The sequence below is a fragment of the Pristiophorus japonicus genome, chromosome 31, assembly GCF_044704955.1.
Source record: "Pristiophorus japonicus isolate sPriJap1 chromosome 31, sPriJap1.hap1, whole genome shotgun sequence".
Classification (NCBI taxonomy): Eukaryota; Metazoa; Chordata; class Chondrichthyes; family Pristiophoridae; genus Pristiophorus; species Pristiophorus japonicus.
Window position 1 is genome coordinate 8,466,460 of NC_092007.1, and position 19,646 is coordinate 8,486,105.

Sequence of the window (19,646 nt, forward strand, 5' to 3'; positions counted from 1 at the left end):
CCCTATCGAAGCCCATCCCTCCAGTCCCCTAACTCTCCCATCGAAGCCCATCCCTCCAGTCCCCTAACTCTCCCATCAAAGCCAATCCCTCCAGTCCCCTAACTCTCCCATCGAAGCCCATCCCTCCATTCCCCTAACTCTCCCATCGAAGCCCATTCCTCACGTCCTCTAACTCTCCCATCGAAGCCCATCCCTCCCGTCACCTAACTCTCCCATCGATGCCCATCCCTCCAGTCCCCTAACTCTCCCATCGAAGCCCATCCCTCCAGTCACCTAACTCTCCCATCGAATCCCATCCCTCCCGTAGCCTAACTCCCCCATCGAAGCCCATCCCTCCAATCCCCGAACTCCCCCATCGAAGCCCATCCCTCCAGTCCCTAACTCTCCCATCGAAGCCCATCCCTCTAGTCCCCTAACTCTCCCATCGAAGCCCATCCCTCCCGTACCCTAACTCCCCCATCAAAGCCCATCCCTCAAGTCCCCTAACTCCCCCAAGTAAGCTCATCCCTCCCGTACCCTAACTCCCCCATCCAAACCCATCCCTCCAGTCCTCTAACTCTCCCATCGAAGCCCATCCCTCCAGTCCCCTAACGCTCCCATCGAAGCCCATCCCTCCCGTCCCCTAACTCTCCCATCGAAGCCCATCCCTCCAGTCCTCTAACTCTCCCATCAAAGCCCATCCCTCCCGTACACTAACTCCCCCATCGAAGCCCATCCCTCCAGTCCCCTAACTCTCCCATCGAAGCCCATCCCTCCAGTCCCCTAACTCTCCCATCGAAGCCCATCCCTCCCGTACCCTAACTCCCCCATCGAAGCCCATCCCTCCAGTCCCCTAACTCTCCCATCGAAGCTCATCCCTGCCGTACCCTAACTCCCCCATCGAAGCCCATCCCTCCCGTACCCTAACTCCACCATCGAAGCCCATCCCTCCAGTCCCCTAACTCTCCCATCGAAGTCCATCCCTCCCGTCCCCTAACTCCCCTATCGAAGCCCATCCCTCCCGTACCCTAACTACCCCATCGAAGCCCATCCCTCCAGTCCCATAACTCTCCCATGGAAGCCCATCCCTCCAGTCCCCTAACTCTCCCATCGAAGCCCATCCCTCCTGTACACTAACTCCCCCATCGAAGCCCATCCCTCCAGTCCCCTAACTCTCCCATCGAAGCCCATCCCTCCAGTCCCCTAACTCTCCCATCGAAGCCCATCCCTCCAGTCCCCTAACTCTCCCATCGAAGCTCATCCCTGCCGTACCCTAACTCCCCCATCGAAGCCCATCCCTCCCGTACCCTAACTACCCCAACGAAGCCCATCCCTCCAGTCCCCTAACTCTCCCATCGAAGTCCATCCCTCCCGTCCCCTAACTCTCCCATCGAAGTCCATCCCTCCCGTCCCCTAACTCTCCCATCGAATCCTTCCCTCCAATGGCCTAACTCTCCCATCGAAGCCCATCCCTCCCGTACCCTAACTCCCCTATCAAAGCCCATCCCTCCAGTCCCCTAACTCCCCCATCGAAGCCTATCCCTCCAGTCCCCTAACTCCCCCATCGACGCCCATCGCTCCAGTCCCCGAACTCTCCGATCGAAGCCCATCCCTCCCGTCCCCTAACTCTCCCATCGAAGCCCATCCATCCAGTCCCCTAACTCCCCCATCGAAGCCCATCCCTCCAGTCCCCTAACTCACCCATCGAAGCCCATCCCTCCAGTCCCCTAACACCCCCATCGAAGCCCATCCCTCCAGTCCCCTAACTCTCCCATCGAAGCCCATCCCTCCAGTCCCCTAACTCTCCCATCGAAGCCCATTCCTACAGTCCCCTAACTCTCCCATCGAAGCCCATCCCTCCAGTCCCCTAACTCTCCCATCGAAGCTCATCCCTCGAGTCCCATAACTCTCCCATCGAAGCCCATCCCTCCCGTCCCCTAACTCTCCCATCGAAGCCCATCCCTCCAGTCCCCCAACTCACCCATCGAAGCCCATTCCTCCAGTCCCCTAACACCCCCATCGAAGCCAATCCCTCCAGTCCCCTAACTCTCCCATCGAAGCCCATCCCTCCAGTCCGCTAACTCTCCCATCGAAGCCCATTCCTACAGTCCCCTAACTCTCCCATCGAAGCCCATCCCTCCAGTCCCCTAACTCTCCCATCGAAGCCCATCCCTCCAGTCCCCTAACTCTCCGATCGAAGCCCATCCCTCCAGTCCCCTAACTCTCCCATCGAAGCCCATCCCTCCGGTACCCTAACTGTCCCATCATAGCCCATCCCTCCCGTACCCTAACTCCCCCATCGAAGCCCATCCCTGCCGTACCCTAACTCCCCCATCGAAGCCCATCCCTCCAGTCCCCTAACTCTCCCATCGAAGCCCATCCCTCCCGTACACTAACTCCCCCATCGAAGCCCATCCCTCCAGTCCCCTAACTCTCCCATCGAAGCCCATCCCTCCAGTCCCCTAACTCTCCCATCGAAGCTCATCACTGCCGTACCCTAACTCCCCCATCGAAGCCCATCCCTCCCGACCCCTAACTCCCCCATCGAAGCCCATCCCTCCAGTCCCCTAACTCCACCATCGAAGCCCATCCCTCCAGTCCCCTAACTCTCCCATCGAAGCCCATCCCTCCAGTCCCCTAACTCCCCCATCGAAGCCCATCCCTCCAGTCCCCTAACTCTCCCATCGAAGTCCATCCCTCCCGTCCCCTAACTCTCCCATCGAATCCATCCCTCCAATGGCCTAATGCTCCCATCGAAGCCCATCCCTCCAGTCCCCTAACTCCACCATCGAAGCCCATCCCTCCAGTCCCCTAACTCTCCCATCGAAGCCCATCCCTCCAGTCCCCTAACTCTCCCATCGAAGTCCAACCCTCCAGTCTCTTAACTCCCCCATCGAAGCCCATCCCTCCAGTCCCCTAGCTCTCCCATCGAAGCCCATCCCTCAAGTCCCCTAACTCTCCCATCGAAGCCCACCCCTGCAGTCCCGTAATTCTCCCATCGAAGCCCATCCATCTAGTCCCCTAACTCTCCCATCGAAGCCCACCCCTCCAGTCCCCTAACTCTCCCATCGAAGCCTATTCCTCCAGTCCCCTAACTCTCCCATCGAAGCCCATCCCTCCAGTCCCCTAACTCCCCCATCGAAGCCCATCGCTCCAGTCCCCTAACTCTCCGATCGAAGCCCATCCCTCCCATCCCCTAACTCTCCCATCGAAGCCCATCCCACCAGTCCCCGAACTCCCCATCGAAGCCCATCCCTCCCGTCCCCTAACTCTCCCATCGAAGCCCATCACTCCAGTCCCCTAACTCCCACATCGAAGCCCATCGCTCCAGTCCCCTAACTCTCCCATCGAAGCCATTCGCTCCAGTCCCCTAACTCTCCCATCGAAGCCCATCCCTCCAGTCCGCTAACACTCCGATCGAAGCCCATCCCTCCAGTCCCCTAACTCTCCCATCGAAGCCCATCCCTCCCATACCCTAACTCCCCCATCGAAGCCCATCCCTCCAGTCCCCAAACTCTCCCATCGAAGCCCATCCCTCCCGTACACTAACTCCCCCATCGAAGCCCATCCCTCCAGTCCCCTAACTCTCCCATCGAAGCCCATCCCTCCAGTCCCCTAACTCTCCCATCGAAGCTCATCACTGCCGTACCCTAACTCCCCCATCGAAGCCCATCCCTCCCGACCCCTAACTCCCCCATCGAAGCCCATCCCTCCAGTCCCCTAACTCTCCCATCGAAGCCCATCCCTCCAGTCCCCTAACTCCCCCATCGAAGCCCATCCCTCCAGTCCCCTAACTCTCCCATCGAAGTCCATCCCTCCCGTCCCCTAACTCTCCCATCGAATCCATCCCTCCAATGGCCTAATGCTCCCATCGAAGTCCATCCCTCCAGTCCCCTAACTCCACCATCGAAGCCCATCCCTCCAGTCCCCTAACTCTCCCATCGAAGTCCAACCCTCCAGTCTCCTAACTTCCCCATCGAAGCCCATCCCTCCAGTCCCCTAGCTCTCCCATCGAAGCCCATCCCTCAAGTCCCCTAACTCTCCCATCGAAGCCCACCCCTGCAGTCCCGTAATTTTCCCATCGAAGCCCATCCATCTAGTCCCCTAACTCTCCCATCGAAGCCCACCCCTCCAGTCCCCTAACTCTCCCATCGAAGCCTATTCCTCCAGTCCCCTAACTCTCCCATCGAAGCCCATCCCTCCAGTCCCCTAACTCCCCCATCGAAGCCCATCGCTCCAGTCCCCTAACTCTCCGATCGAAGCCCATCCCTCCCGTCCCCTAACTCTCCCATCGAAGCCCATCCCTCCAGTCCCCGAACTCCCCATCGAAGCCCATCCCTCCCGTCCCCTAACTCTCCCATCGAATCCATCCCTCCAATGGCCTAACTCTCCCATCGAAGCCCATCCCTCCCGTACCCAAACTCCCCTATCAAAGCCCATCCCTCCAGTCCCCTAACACACCCATCGAAGCCCATCCCTCCCGTATCCTAACTACCCTATCAAAGCCCATCCCTCTAGTCCCCTAACTCTCCCATCGAAGTCCATCCCTCCAGTCTCCTAACTCCCCCATCGAAGCCCATCCCTCCAGTCCCCTAACTATCCCATCGAAGCCCATCGCTCAAGTCACCGAACACTCCCATCGAAGCCCACCCCTCCAGTCCCCTAACTCTCCCATCGAAGCCCATCCCTCCAGTCCCCTAACTCTCCCATCGAAGCCCATCCCTCCAGTCCCCTAACTCCCCCATCGAAGCCCATCCCTCAAGTCCCCTAACTCCCCCATCGAAGCCCATCCCTCCAGTCCCCTAACTCCCCCATCGAAGCCCATCACTCCAGTCCCCTAACTCTCCCATCGAAGCCCATCCCTCCAGTCCCCTAACTCCCCCATCGAAGCCCATCCCTCCAGTCTCCTAACTCTCCCATCGAAGCCCATCCCTCTCGTCCCCTAACTCTCCCATCGAAGCCCCTCCCTCCAGTCCCCTAACTCTCCCATCGAAGCCCATCCCTCCCGTCCCCTAACTCTCCCATCGAAGCCCATCCCTCCCGTCACCTAACTCTCCCATCGAAGCCCATCCCTCTAGTCCCCTAACTCCCCCTTCGAAGCCCATCCCTCCAGTCCCCAAACTGCCCCATCGAAGCCCATCCCTCCATTCCACTAACTCTCCCATCGAAGCCCATTCCTTCAGTCCCCTAACTCTCCCATCGAAGCCCATCACGCCAGTACCCTAAATCTCGCATTGAAGCCCATCCCTCCAGTCCCCTAACTCCCCCATCGAAGCCCATCCCTCCCGTATCCTAACTCTCCCATCGAAGCCCATCCCTCCAGTCCCCTAACTCCCCCATCGAAGCCCATCCCTCCCGTCCCCTAACTCTCCCATCGAAGCCCATCCCTCCAGTCCCCTAACTCTCCCATCGAAGCCCATCCCTCCAGTCCCCTAACTCTCCCATCGAAGCCCATCCCTCCAGTCCCCTAACTCTCCCATCGAAGCCCATCCCTCCAGTCCCCTAACTCAACCATCGAAGCCCATCCCTCCAGTCCCCTACCTCCCCCATCGAAGCCCATCCCTCCAGTCCCCTAACTCACCCATCGAAGCCCATCCCTCCAGTCCCCTAACTCCCCCATCGAAACCCATCCCTCCAGTCCCCTAACTCTCCCATTGAAGCCCATCCATCCCATCCCCTAACTCCCCCATTGAAGCCCATCCCTCCAGTCCACTGACTCTCCCATCGAAGCCCATCCCTCCAGTCCCCAAACTCTCCCATCGAAGCCCATTCCTCCAGTGCCCTAACTCTCCCATCGAAGCCCATCCCTCCAGTCCCCTAACTCTCCCATCGAAGCCCATCCCTCCAGTCCCCTAACTCTCCAATCGAAGACCATCCCTCCAGTCCCCTAACTCTCCCATCGAAGTCCATCCCTCCAGTCGCCTAACTCTCCGATCGAAGCCCATCCCTCCAGTCGCCTAACTCTCCCATCGAAGCCCATCCCTCCAGTACACTAACTCGCCCATCGAAGCCCATCCCTCCAGTCCCCTAACCCTCCCATCGAAGCCCATCCCTCCCGTCCCCTAACTCCCCCATCGAAGCCCATCCCTCCAGTCCCCTAACTCTCCCATAGAACCTATCCCTCCAGTCCCCTAACTCTCCCATCGAAGCCCAGCCCTCCAGTCCCCTAACTCCCCTATCGAAGCCCAACATTCCAGTCCCCTAACTCTCCCATCGAAGCCCATCCCTCCAGTCCTCTAACTCTCCCATCAAAGCCAATCCCTCCAGTCCCCTGACTCTCCCATCGAAGCCCATCCCTCCAGTCCCCTAACTCTCCCATCGAAGCCCAGCCCTCCAGTCCCCTAACTCCCCTATCGAAGCCCATCCTTCCAGTCCCCTAACTCTCCCATCGAAGCCCATCCCTCCAGTCCTCTAACTCTCCCATCAAAGCCAATCCCTCCAGTCCCCTAACTCCCCTATCGAAGCCCATCCTTCCAGTCCCCTAACTCTCCCATCGAAGCCCATCCCTCCAGTCCTCTAACTCTCCCATCAAAGCCAATCCCTCCAGTCCCCTGACTCTCCCATCAAAGCCCATCCCTCCCGTACCATAACTCTCCCATCGAAGCCCATCCCTCTAGTCCCCGAACTCTCCCATCGAAGCCCATCCCTCCAGTCCCCTAACTCTCCCATCGAAGCCCATTCCTCCCGTCCCCTAACTCTCCCATCGAAGCCCATCCCTCCAGTCCCCTAACTCTCCCATCGAAGCCCATCCCTCCAGTCCCCTAACTCTCCCATCGAAGCCCATCACTCCAGTCACCTAACTCTCCCATCGAAGCCCATCCCTCCCGTAGCCTAACTCCCCCATCGAAGCCCATCCCTCCAATCCCCTAACTCCCCCATCGAAGCCCATCCCTCCAGTCCCTAACTCTCCCATCGAAGCCCATCCCTCCAGTCCCCTAACTCTCCCATCGAAGCCCATCCCTCCCGTACCCAAACTCCCCCATCAAAGCCCATCCCTCCAGTCCCCTAACTCCCCCATCGAAGCTCATCCCTCCCGTACCCTAACGCCCCCATCAAAGCCCATCCCTCCATTCCTCTAACTCACCCATCGAAGCCCATCCCTCCAGTCCCCGAACTCTCCCATCGAAGCCCATCCCTCCCGTCCCCTAACTCTCCCATCCAATCCCATCCCTCCAGTCCCCTAACTCTCCCATCGAAGCCCATCCCTCCCGTACACTAACTCCCCCATCGAAGCCCATCCCTCCAGTCCCCTAACTCTCCCATCGAAGCCCATCCCTCCAGTCCCCTAACTCTCCCATCAAAGCCCATCCCTCCCGTACCCTAACTCCCCCATCGAAGCCCATCCCTCCAGTCCCCTAACTCTCCCATCGAAGCTCATCCCTGCCGTACCCTAACTCCCCCATCGAAGCCCATCCCTCCCGTACCCTAACTCCACCATCGAAGCCCATCCCTCCAGTCCCCGAACTCTCCCATCGAAGTCCATCCCTCCCGTCCCCTAACTCCCCTATCGAAGCCCATCCCTCCCGTACCCTAACTACCCCATCGAAGCCTATCCCTCCAGTCCCCTAACTCTCCCATCGCAGCCCATCCCTCCAGTCCCCTAACTCTCCCATCGAAGCCCATCCCTCCTGTACACTAACTCCCCCATCGAAGCCCATCCCTCCAGTCCGCTAACTCTCCCATCGAAGCCCATCCCTCCAGTCCCCTAACTCTCCCATCGAAGCCCATCCCTCCAGTCCCCTAACTCTCCCATCGAAGCTCATCCCTGCCGTACCCTAACTCCCCCATCGAAGCTCATCCCTGCCGTACCCTAACTCTCCCATCGAAGCCCATCCCACCAGTCCCCGAACTCCCCATCGAAGCCCATCCCTCCCGTCCCCTAACTCTCCCATCGAAGCCCATCACTCCAGTCCCCTAACTCCCACATCGAAGCCCATCGCTCCAGTCCCCTAACTCTCCCATCGAAGCCATTCGCTCCAGTCCCCTAACTCTCCCATCGAAGCCCATCCCTCCAGTCCGCTAACACTCCGATCGAAGCCCATCCCTCCAGTCCCCTAACTCTCCCATCGAAGCCCATCCCTCCCATACCCTAACTCCCCCATCGAAGCCCATCCCTCCAGTCCCCAAACTCTCCCATCGAAGCCCATCCCTCCCGTACACTAACTCCCCCATCGAAGCCCATCCCTCCAGTCCCCTAACTCTCCCATCGAAGCCCATCCCTCCAGTCCCCTAACTCTCCCATCGAAGCTCATCACTGCCGTACCCTAACTCCCCCATCGAAGCCCATCCCTCCCGACCCCTAACTCCCCCATCGAAGCCCATCCCTCCAGTCCCCTAACTCTCCCATCGAAGCCCATCCCTCCAGTCCCCTAACTCCCCCATCGAAGCCCATCCCTCCAGTCCCCTAACTCTCCCATCGAAGTCCATCCCTCCCGTCCCCTAACTCTCCCATCGAATCCATCCCTCCAATGGCCTAATGCTCCCATCGAAGTCCATCCCTCCAGTCCCCTAACTCCACCATCGAAGCCCATCCCTCCAGTCCCCTAACTCTCCCATCGAAGTCCAACCCTCCAGTCTCCTAACTTCCCCATCGAAGCCCATCCCTCCAGTCCCCTAGCTCTCCCATCGAAGCCCACCCCTGCAGTCCCGTAATTTTCCCATCGAAGCCCATCCATCTAGTCCCCTAACTCTCCCATCGAAGCCCACCCCTCCAGTCCCCTAACTCTCCCATCGAAGCCTATTCCTCCAGTCCCCTAACTCTCCCATCGAAGCCCATCCCTCCAGTCCCCTAACTCCCCCATCGAAGCCCATCGCTCCAGTCCCCTAACTCTCCGATCGAAGCCCATCCCTCCCGTCCCCTAACTCTCCCATCGAAGCCCATCCCTCCAGTCCCCGAACTCCCCATCGAAGCCCATCCCTCCCGTCCCCTAACTCTCCCATCGAATCCATCCCTCCAATGGCCTAACTCTCCCATCGAAGCCCATCCCTCCCGTACCCAAACTCCCCTATCAAAGCCCATCCCTCCAGTCCCCTAACACACCCATCGAAGCCCATCCCTCCCGTATCCTAACTACCCTATCAAAGCCCATCCCTCCAATCCCCTAACTCTCCCATCGAAGTCCATCCCTCCAGTCTCCTAACTCCCCCATCGAAGCCCATCCCTCCAGTCCCCTAACTATCCCATCGAAGCCCATCGCTCAAGTCACCGAACACTCCCATCGAAGCCCACCCCTCCAGTCCCCTAACTCTCCCATCGAAGCCCATCCCTCCAGTCCCCTAACTCTCCCATCGAAGCCCATCCCTCCAGTCCCCTAACTCCCCCATCGAAGCCCATCCCTCAAGTCCCCTAACTCCCCCATCGAAGCCCATCCCTCCAGTCCCCTAACTCCCCCATCGAAGCCCATCACTCCAGTCCCCTAACTCTCCCATCGAAGCCCATCCCTCCAGTCCCCTAACTCCCCCATCGAAGCCCATCCCTCCAGTCTCCTAACTCTCCCATCGAAGCCCATCCCTCTCGTCCCCTAACTCTCCCATCGAAGCCCCTCCCTCCAGTCCCCTAACTCTCCCATCGAAGCCCATCCCTCCCGTCCCCTAACTCTCCCATCGAAGCCCATCCCTCCCGTCACCTAACTCTCCCATCGAAGCCCATCCCTCTAGTCCCCTAACTCCCCCTTCGAAGCCCATCCCTCCAGTCCCCAAACTGCCCCATCGAAGCCCATCCCTCCATTCCACTAACTCTCCCATCGAAGCCCATTCCTTCAGTCCCCTAACTCTCCCATCGAAGCCCATCACGCCAGTACCCTAAATCTCGCATTGAAGCCCATCCCTCCAGTCCCCTAACTCCCCCATCGAAGCCCATCCCTCCCGTATCCTAACTCTCCCATCGAAGCCCATCCCTCCAGTCCCCTAACTCCCCCATCGAAGCCCATCCCTCCCGTCCCCTAACTCTCCCATCGAAGCCCATCCCTCCAGTCCCCTAACTCTCCCATCGAAGCCCATCCCTCCAGTCCCCTAACTCTCCCATCGAAGCCCATCCCTCCAGTCCCCTAACTCTCCCATCGAAGCCCATCCCTCCAGTCCCCTAACTCAACCATCGAAGCCCATCCCTCCAGTCCCCTACCTCCCCCATCAAAGCCCATCCCTCCAGTCCCCTAACTCACCCATCGAAGCCCATCCCTCCAGTCCCCTAACTCCCCCATCGAAACCCATCCCTCCAGTCCCCTAACTCTCCCATTGAAGCCCATCCATCCCATCCCCTAACTCCCCCATTGAAGCCCATCCCTCCAGTCCACTGACTCTCCCATCGAAGCCCATCCCTCCAGTCCCCAAACTCTCCCATCGAAGCCCATTCCTCCAGTGCCCTAACTCTCCCATCGAAGCCCATCCCTCCAGTCCCCTAACTCTCCCATCGAAGCCCATCCCTCCAGTCCCCTAACTCTCCAATCGAAGACCATCCCTCCAGTCCCCTAACTCTCCCATCGAAGTCCATCCCTCCAGTCGCCTAACTCTCCGATCGAAGCCCATCCCTCCAGTCGCCTAACTCTCCCATCGAAGCCCATCCCTCCAGTACACTAACTCGCCCATCGAAGCCCATCCCTCCAGTCCCCTAACCCTCCCATCGAAGCCCATCCCTCCCGTCCCCTAACTCCCCCATCGAAGCCCATCCCTCCAGTCCCCTAACTCTCCCATAGAACCTATCCCTCCAGTCCCCTAACTCTCCCATCGAAGCCCAGCCCTCCAGTCCCCTAACTCCCCTATCGAAGCCCAACATTCCAGTCCCCTAACTCTCCCATCGAAGCCCATCCCTCCAGTCCTCTAACTCTCCCATCAAAGCCAATCCCTCCAGTCCCCTGACTCTCCCATCGAAGCCCATCCCTCCAGTCCCCTAACTCTCCCATCGAAGCCCAGCCCTCCAGTCCCCTAACTCCCCTATCGAAGCCCATCCTTCCAGTCCCCTAACTCTCCCATCGAAGCCCATCCCTCCAGTCTTCTAACTCTCCCATCAAAGCCAATCCCTCCAGTCCCCTAACTCCCCTATCGAAGCCCATCCTTCCAGTCCCCTAACTCTCCCATCGAAGCCCATCCCTCCAGTCCTCTAACTCTCCCATCAAAGCCAATCCCTCCAGTCCCCTGACTCTCCCATCAAAGCCCATCCCTCCCGTACCATAACTCTCCCATCGAAGCCCATCCCTCTAGTCCCCGAACTCTCCCATCGAAGCCCATCCCTCCAGTCCCCTAACTCTCCCATCGAAGCCCATTCCTCCCGTCCCCTAACTCTCCCATCGAAGCCCATCCCTCCAGTCCCCTAACTCTCCCATCGAAGCCCATCCCTCCAGTCCCCTAACTCTCCCATCGAAGCCCATCACTCCAGTCACCTAACTCTCCCATCGAAGCCCATCCCTCCCGTAGCCTAACTCCCCCATCGAAGCCCATCCCTCCAATCCCCTAACTCCCCCATCGAAGCCCATCCCTCCAGTCCCTAACTCTCCCATCGAAGCCCATCCCTCCAGTCCCCTAACTCTCCCATCGAAGCCCATCCCTCCCGTACCCAAACTCCCCCATCAAAGCCCATCCCTCCAGTCCCCTAACTCCCCCATCGAAGCTCATCCCTCCCGTACCCTAACGCCCCCATCAAAGCCCATCCCTCCATTCCTCTAACTCACCCATCGAAGCCCATCCCTCCAGTCCCCGAACTCTCCCATCGAAGCCCATCCCTCCCGTCCCCTAACTCTCCCATCCAATCCCATCCCTCCAGTCCCCTAACTCTCCCATCGAAGCCCATCCCTCCCGTACACTAACTCCCCCATCGAAGCCCATCCCTCCAGTCCCCTAACTCTCCCATCGAAGCCCATCCCTCCAGTCCCCTAACTCTCCCATCAAAGCCCATCCCTCCCGTACCCTAACTCCCCCATCGAAGCCCATCCCTCCAGTCCCCTAACTCTCCCATCGAAGCTCATCCCTGCCGTACCCTAACTCCCCCATCGAAGCCCATCCCTCCCGTACCCTAACTCCACCATCGAAGCCCATCCCTCCAGTCCCCGAACTCTCCCATCGAAGTCCATCCCTCCCGTCCCCTAACTCCCCTATCGAAGCCCATCCCTCCCGTACCCTAACTACCCCATCGAAGCCCATCCCTCCAGTCCCCTAACTCTCCCATCGCAGCCCATCCCTCCAGTCCCCTAACTCTCCCATCGAAGCCCATCCCTCCTGTACACTAACTCCCCCATCGAAGCCCATCCCTCCAGTCCGCTAACTCTCCCATCGAAGCCCATCCCTCCAGTCCCCTAACTCTCCCATCGAAGCCCATCCCTCCAGTCCCCTAACTCTCCCATCGAAGCTCATCCCTGCCGTACCCTAACTCCCCCATCGAAGCTCATCCCTGCCGTACCCTAACTCCCCCATCGAAGCCCATCCCTCCAGTCCCCTAACTCTCCCATCGAAGTACATCCCTCCCGTCCCCTAACTCTCCCATCGAAGTCCATCCCTCCCGTCCCCTAACTCTCCCATCGAATCCTTCCCTCCAATGGCCTAACTCTCCCATCGAAGCCCATCCCTCCCGTACCCTAACTCCCCTATCAAAGCCCATCCCTCCAGTCCCCTAACTCCCCCATCGAAGCCTATCCCTCCAGTCGCCTAACTCCCCCATCGACGCCCATCGCTCCAGTCCCCTAACTCTCCGATCGAAGCCCATCCCTCCCGTCCCCTAACTCTCCCATCGAAGCCCATCCATCCAGTCCCCTAACTCCCCCATCGAAGCCCATCCCTCCAGTCCCCTAACTCACCCATCGAAGCCCATCCCTCCAGTCCCCTAACACCCCCATCGAAGCCCATCCCTCCAGTCCCCTAACTCTCCCATCGAAGCCCATCCCTCCAGTCCCATAACTCTCCCATCGAAGCCCATTCCTACAGTCCCCTAACTCTCCCATCGAAGCCCATCCCTCCAGTCCCCTAACTCTCCCATCGAAGCTCATCCCTCCAGTCCCCTAACTCTCCCATCGAAGCCCATCCCTCCCGTCCCCTAACTCTCACATCGAAGCCCATCCCTCCAGTCCCCTAACTCACCCATCGAAGCCCATTCCTCCAGTCCCCTAACACCCCCATCGAAGCCAATCCCTCCAGTCCCCTAACTCTCCCATCGAAGCCCATCCCTCCAGTCCCCTAACTCTCCCATCGAAGCCCATGCCTACTGTCCCCTAACAATCCCATCGAAGCCCATCCCTCCGGTACCCTAACTGTCCCATCATAGCCCATCCCTCCCGTACCTTAACTCCCCCATCGAAGCCCATCCCTGCCGTACCCTAACTCCCCCATCGAAGCCCATCCCTCCAGTCCCCTAACTCTCCCATCGAAGCCCATCCCTCCCGTACACTAACTCCCCCATCGAAGCCCATCCCTCCAGTCCCCTAACTCTCCCATCGAAGCCCATCCCTCCAGTCCCCTAACTCTCCCATCGAAGCTCATCACTGCCGTACCCTAACTCTCCCATCGAAGCCCATCCCTCCAGTCCCCTAACTCTCCCATCGAAGCCATTCGCCCCAGTCCCCTAACTCTCCCATCGAAGCCCATTCCTCCAGTCCGCTAACACTCCCATCGAAGCCCATCCCTCCAGTCCCCTAACTCTCCCATCGAAGCCCATCCCTCCAGTACCCTAACTCTCCCATCGAAGCCCATCCCTCCAGTCCCCTAACTCCCCCATCGAAGCCCATCCCTCCCGTACCCTAACTCTCCCATAGAAGCCCATCCCTCCAGACCCCTAACTCCCCCATCGAAGCCCATCCCTCCAGTCCCCTAACTCTCCCATCGAAGCCCATCCCTCCCATACCCTAACTCCCCCATCGAAGCCCATCCCTCCAGTCCCCAAACTCTCCCATCGAAGCTCATCCCTGCCGTACCCTAACTCCCCCATCGAAGCCCATCCCTCCCGTACCCTAACTCCACCATCGAAGCCCATCCCTCCAGTCCCCTAACTCTCCCATCGAAGCCCATCCCTCCAGTCCCCTAACTCTCCCATCGAAGCCCATCCCTCCAGTCCCCTAACTCCCCCATCGAAGCGCATCCCTCCCGTACCCTAACTCCCCGATCGAAGCCCATCCCTCCTTTCCGCTAACTCCTCCATCGAAGCCCATCCCTCCAGTCCCCTAACTCTCCCATCGAAGTCCATCCCTCCCGTCCCCTAACTCTCCCATCGAATCCATCCCTCCAATGGCCTAACTCTCCCATCGAAGCCCATCCCTCCCGTACCCAAACTCCCCTATCAAAGCCCATCCCTCCAGTCCCCTAACACTCCCATCGAAGCCCATCCCTCCCGTATCCTAACTACCCTATCAAAGCCCATCCCTCTAGTCCCCTAACTCTCCCATCGAAGTCCATCCCTCCAGTCTCCTAACTCCCCCATCGAAGCCCATCCCTCCAGTCCCCTAACTATCCCATCGAAGCCCATCGCTCAAGTCACCGAACACTCCCATCGAAGCCCACCCCTCCAGTCCCCTAACTCTCCCATCGAAGCCCATCCCTCCAGTCCCCTAACTCTCCCATCGAAGCCCATCCCTCCAGTCCCCTAACTCCCCCATCGAAGTCCATCCCTCAAGTCCCCTAACTCCCCCATCGAAGCCCATCCCTCCAGTCCCCTAACTCCCCCATCGAAGCCCATCACTCCAGTCCCCTAACTCTCCCATCGAAGCCCATCCCTCCAGTCCCCTAACTCCCCCATCGAAGCCCATCCCTCCAGTCTCCTAACTCTCCCATCGAAGCCCATCCCTCTCGTCCCCTAACTCTCCCATCGAAGCCCCTCCCTCCAGTCCCCTAACTCTCCCATCGAAGCCCATCCCTCCCGTCCCCTAACTCACCCATCGAAGCCCATCCCTCCCGTCACCTAACTCTCCCATCGAAGCCCATCCCTCTAGTCCCCTAACTCCCCCTTCGAAGCCCATCCCTCCAGTCCCCAAACTGCCCCATCGAAGCCCATCCCTCCATTCCACTAACTCTCCCATCGAAGCCCATTCCTTCAGTCCCCTAACTCTCCCATCGAAGCCCATCACGCCAGTACCCTAAATCTCGCATTGAAGCCCATCCCTCCAGTCCCCTAACTCCCCCATCGAAGCCCATCCCTCCCGTATCCTAACTCTCCCATCGAAGCCCATCCCTCCAGTCCCCTAACTCCCCCATCGAAGCCCATCCCTCCCGTCCCCTAACTCTCCCATCGAAGCCCATCCCTCCAGTCCCCTAACTCTCCCATCGAAGCCCATCCCTCCAGTCCCCTAACTCTCCCATCGAAGCCCATCCCTCCAGTCCCCTAACTCTCCAATCGAAGACCATCCCTCCAGTCCCCTAACTCTCCCATCGAAGTCCATCCCTCCAGTCGCCTAACTCTCCGATCGAAGCCCATCCCTCCAGTCGCCTAACTCTCCCATCGAAGCCCATCCCTCCAGTACACTAACTCGCCCATCGAAGCCCATCCCTCCAGTCCCCTAACCCTCCCATCGAAGCCCATCCCTCCCGTCCCCTAACTCCCCCATCGAAGCCCATCCCTCCAGTCCCCTAACTCTCCCATAGAACCTATCCCTCCAGTCCCCTAACTCTCCCATCGAAGCCCAGCCCTCCAGTCCCCTAACTCCCCTATCGAAGCCCATCCTTCCAGTCCCCTAACTCTCCCATCGAAGCCCATCCCTCCAGTCCTCTAACTCTCCCATCAAAGCCAATCCCTCCAGTCCCCTGACTCTCCCATCGAAGCCCATCCCTCCAGTCCCCTAACTCTCCCATCGAAGCCCAGCCCTCCAGTCCCCTAACTCCCCTATCGAAGCCCATCCTTCCAGTCCCCTAACTCTCCCATCGAAGCCCATCCCTCCAGTCCTCTAACTCTCCCATCAAAGCCAATCCCTCCAGTCCCCTAACTCCCCTATCGAAGCCCATCCTTCCAGTCCCCTAACTCTCCCATCGAAGCCCATCCCTCCAGTCCTCTAACTCTCCCATCAAAGCCAATCCCTCCAGTCCCCTGACTCTCCCATCAAAGCCCATCCCTCCCGTACCATAACTCTCCCATCGAAGCCCATCCCTCTAGTCCCCGAACTCTCCCATCGAAGCCCATCCCTCCAGTCCCCTAACTCTCCCATCGAAGCCCATTCCTCCCGTCCCCTAACTCTCCCATCGAAGCCCATCCCTCCAGTCCCCTAACTCTCCCATCGAAGCCCATCCCTCCAGTCCCCCAACTCTCCCATCGAAGCCCATCACTCCAGTCACCTAACTCTCCCATCGAAGCCCATCCCTCCCGTAGCCTAACTCCCCCATCGAAGCCCATCCCTCCAATCCCCTAACTCCCCCATCGAAGCCCATCCCTCCAGTCCCTAACTCTCCCATCGAAGCCCATCCCTCCAGTCCCCTAACTCTCCCATCGAAGCCCATCCCTCCCGTACCCAAACTCCCCCATCAAAGCCCATCCCTCCAGTCCCCTAACTCCCCCATCGAAGCTCATCCCTCCCGTACCCTAACGCCCCCATCAAAGCCCATCCCTCCATTCCTCTAACTCACCCATCGAAGCCCATCCCTCCAGTCCCCGAACTCTCCCATCGAAGCCCATCCCTCCCGTCCCCTAACTCTCCCATCCAATCCCATCCCTCCAGTCCCCTAACTCTCCCATCGAAGCCCATCCCTCCCGTACACTAACTCCCCCATCGAAGCCCATCCCTCCAGTCCCCTAACTCTCCCATCGAAGCCCATCCCTCCAGTCCCCTAACTCTCCCATCAAAGCCCATCCCTCCCGTACCCTAACTCCCCCATCGAAGCCCATCCCTCCAGTCCCCTAACTCTCCCATCAAAGCTCATCCCTGCCGTACCCTAATTCCCCATCGAAGCCCATCCCTCCCGTACCCTAACTCCACCATCGAAGCCCATCCCTCCAGTCCCCGAACTCTCCCATCGAAGCCCATCCCTCCAGTCCCCTAACTCTCCCATCGAAGCCCATCCCTCCAGTCCCCTAACTCAACCATCGAAGCCCATCCCTCCAGTCCCCTAACTCAACCATCGAAGCCCATCCCTCCAGTCCCCTACCTCCCCCATCGAAGCCCATCCCTCCAGTCCCCTAACTCATCCATCGAAGCCCATCCCTCCAGTCCCCTAACTCCCCCATCGAAACCCATCCCTCCAGTCCCCTAACTCTCCCATTGAAGCCCATCCATCCCATCCCCTAACTCCCCCATTGAAGCCCATCCCTCCAGTCCACTGACTCTCCCATCGAAGCCCATCCCTCCAGTCCCCAAACTCTCCCATCGAAGCCCATTCCTCCAGTGCCCTAACTCTCCCATCGAAGCCCATCCCTCCAGTCCCCTAACTCTCCCATCGAAGCCCATCCCTCCAGTCCCCTAACTCTCCAATCGAAGACCATCCCTCCAGTCCCCTAACTCTCCCATCGAAGTCCATCCCTCCAGTCGCCTAACTCTCCGATCGAAGCCCATCCCTCCAGTCGCCTAACTCTCCCATCGAAGCCCATCCCTCCAGTACACTAACTCGCCCATCGAAGCCCATCCCTCCAGTCCCCTAACCCTCCCATCGAAGCCCATCCCTCCCGTCCCCTAACTCCCCCATCGAAGCCCATCCCTCCAGTCCCCTAACTCTCCCATAGAACCTATCCCTCCAGTCCCCTAACTCTCCCATCGAAGCCCAGCCCTCCAGTCCCCTAACTCCCCTATCGAAGCCCATCCTTCCAGTCCCCTAACTCTCCCATCGAAGCCCATCCCTCCAGTCCTCTAACTCTCCCATCAAAGCCAATCCCTCCAGTCCCCTGACTCTCCCATCGAAGCCCATCCCTCCAGTCCCCTAACTCTCCCATCGAAGCCCAGCCCTCCAGTCCCCTAACTCCCCTATCGAAGCCCATCCTTCCAGTCCCCTAACTCTCCCATCGAAGCCCATCCCTCCAGTCCTCTAACTCTCCCATCAAAGCCAATCCCTCCAGTCCCCTAACTCCCCTATCGAAGCCCATCCTTCCAGTCCCCTAACTCTCCCATCGAAGCCCATCCCTCCAGTCCTCTAACTCTCCCATCAAAGCCAATCCCTCCAGTCCCCTGACTCTCCCATCAAAGCCCATCCCTCCCGTACCATAACTCTCCCATCGAAGCCCATCCCTCTAGTCCCCGAACTCTCCCATCGAAGCCCATCCCTCCAGTCCCCTAACTCTCCCATCGAAGCCCATTCCTCCCGTTCCCTAACTCTCCCATCGAAGCCCATCCCTCCAGTCCCCTAACTCTCCCATCGAAGCCCATCCCTCCAGTCCCCTAACTCTCCCATCGAAGCCCATCACTCCAGTCACCTAACTCTCCCATCGAAGCCCATCCCTCCCGTAGCCTAACTCCCCCATCGAAGCCCATCCCTCCAATCCCCTAACTCCCCCATCGAAGCCCATCCCTCCAGTCCCTAACTCTCCCATCGAAGCCCATCCCTCCAGTCCCCTAACTCTCCCATCGAAGCCCATCCCTCCCGTACCCAAACTCCCCCATCAAAGCCCATCCCTCCAGTCCCCTAACTCCCCCATCGAAGCTCATCCCTCCCGTACCCTAACGCCCCCATCAAAGCCCATCCCTCCATTCCTCTAACTCACCCATCGAAGCCCATCCCTCCAGTCCCCGAACTCTCCCATCGAAGCCCATCCCTCCCGTCCCCTAACTCTCCCATCCAATCCCATCCCTCCAGTCCCCTAACTCTCCCATCGAAGCCCATCCCTCCCGTACACTAACTCCCCCATCGAAGCCCATCCCTCCAGTCCCCTAACTCTCCCATCGAAGCCCATCCCTCCAGTCCCCTAACTCTCCCATCAAAGCCCATCCCTCCCGTACCCTAACTCCCCCATCGAAGCCCATCCCTCCAGTCCCCTAACTCTCCCATCGAAGCTCATCCCTGCCGTACCCTAACTCCCCCATCGAAGCCCATCCCTCCCGTACCCTAACTCCACCATCGAAGCCCATCCCTCCAGTCCCCGAACTCTCCCATCGAAGTCCATCCCTCCCGTCCCCTAACTCCCCTATCGAAGCCCATCCCTCCCGTACCCTAACTACCCCATCGAAGCCCATCCCTCCAGTCCCCTAACTCTCCCATCGCAGCCCATCCCTCCAGTCCCCTAACTCTCCCATCGAAGCCCATCCCTCCTGTACACTAACTCCCCCATCGAAGCCCATCCCTCCAGTCCGCTAACTCTCCCATCGAAGCCCATCCCTCCAGTCCCCTAACTCTCCCATCGAAGCCCATCCCTCCAGTCCCCTAACTCTCCCATCGAAGCTCATCCCTGCCGTACCCTAACTCCCCCATCGAAGCTCATCCCTGCCGTACCCTAACTCCCCCATCGAAGCCCATCCCTCCAGTCCCCTAACTCTCCCATCGAAGTACATCCCTCCCGTCCCCTAACTCTCCCATCGAAGTCCATCCCTCCCGTCCCCTAACTCTCCCATCGAATCCTTCCCTCCAATGGCCTAACTCTCCCATCGAAGCCCATCCCTCCCGTACCCTAACTCCCCTATCAAAGCCCATCCCTCCAGTCCCCTAACTCCCCCATCGAAGCCTATCCCTCCAGTCGCCTAACTCCCCCATCGACGCCCATCGCTCCAGTCCCCTAACTCTCCGATCGAAGCCCATCCCTCCCGTCCCCTAACTCTCCCATCGAAGCCCATCCATCCAGTCCCCTAACT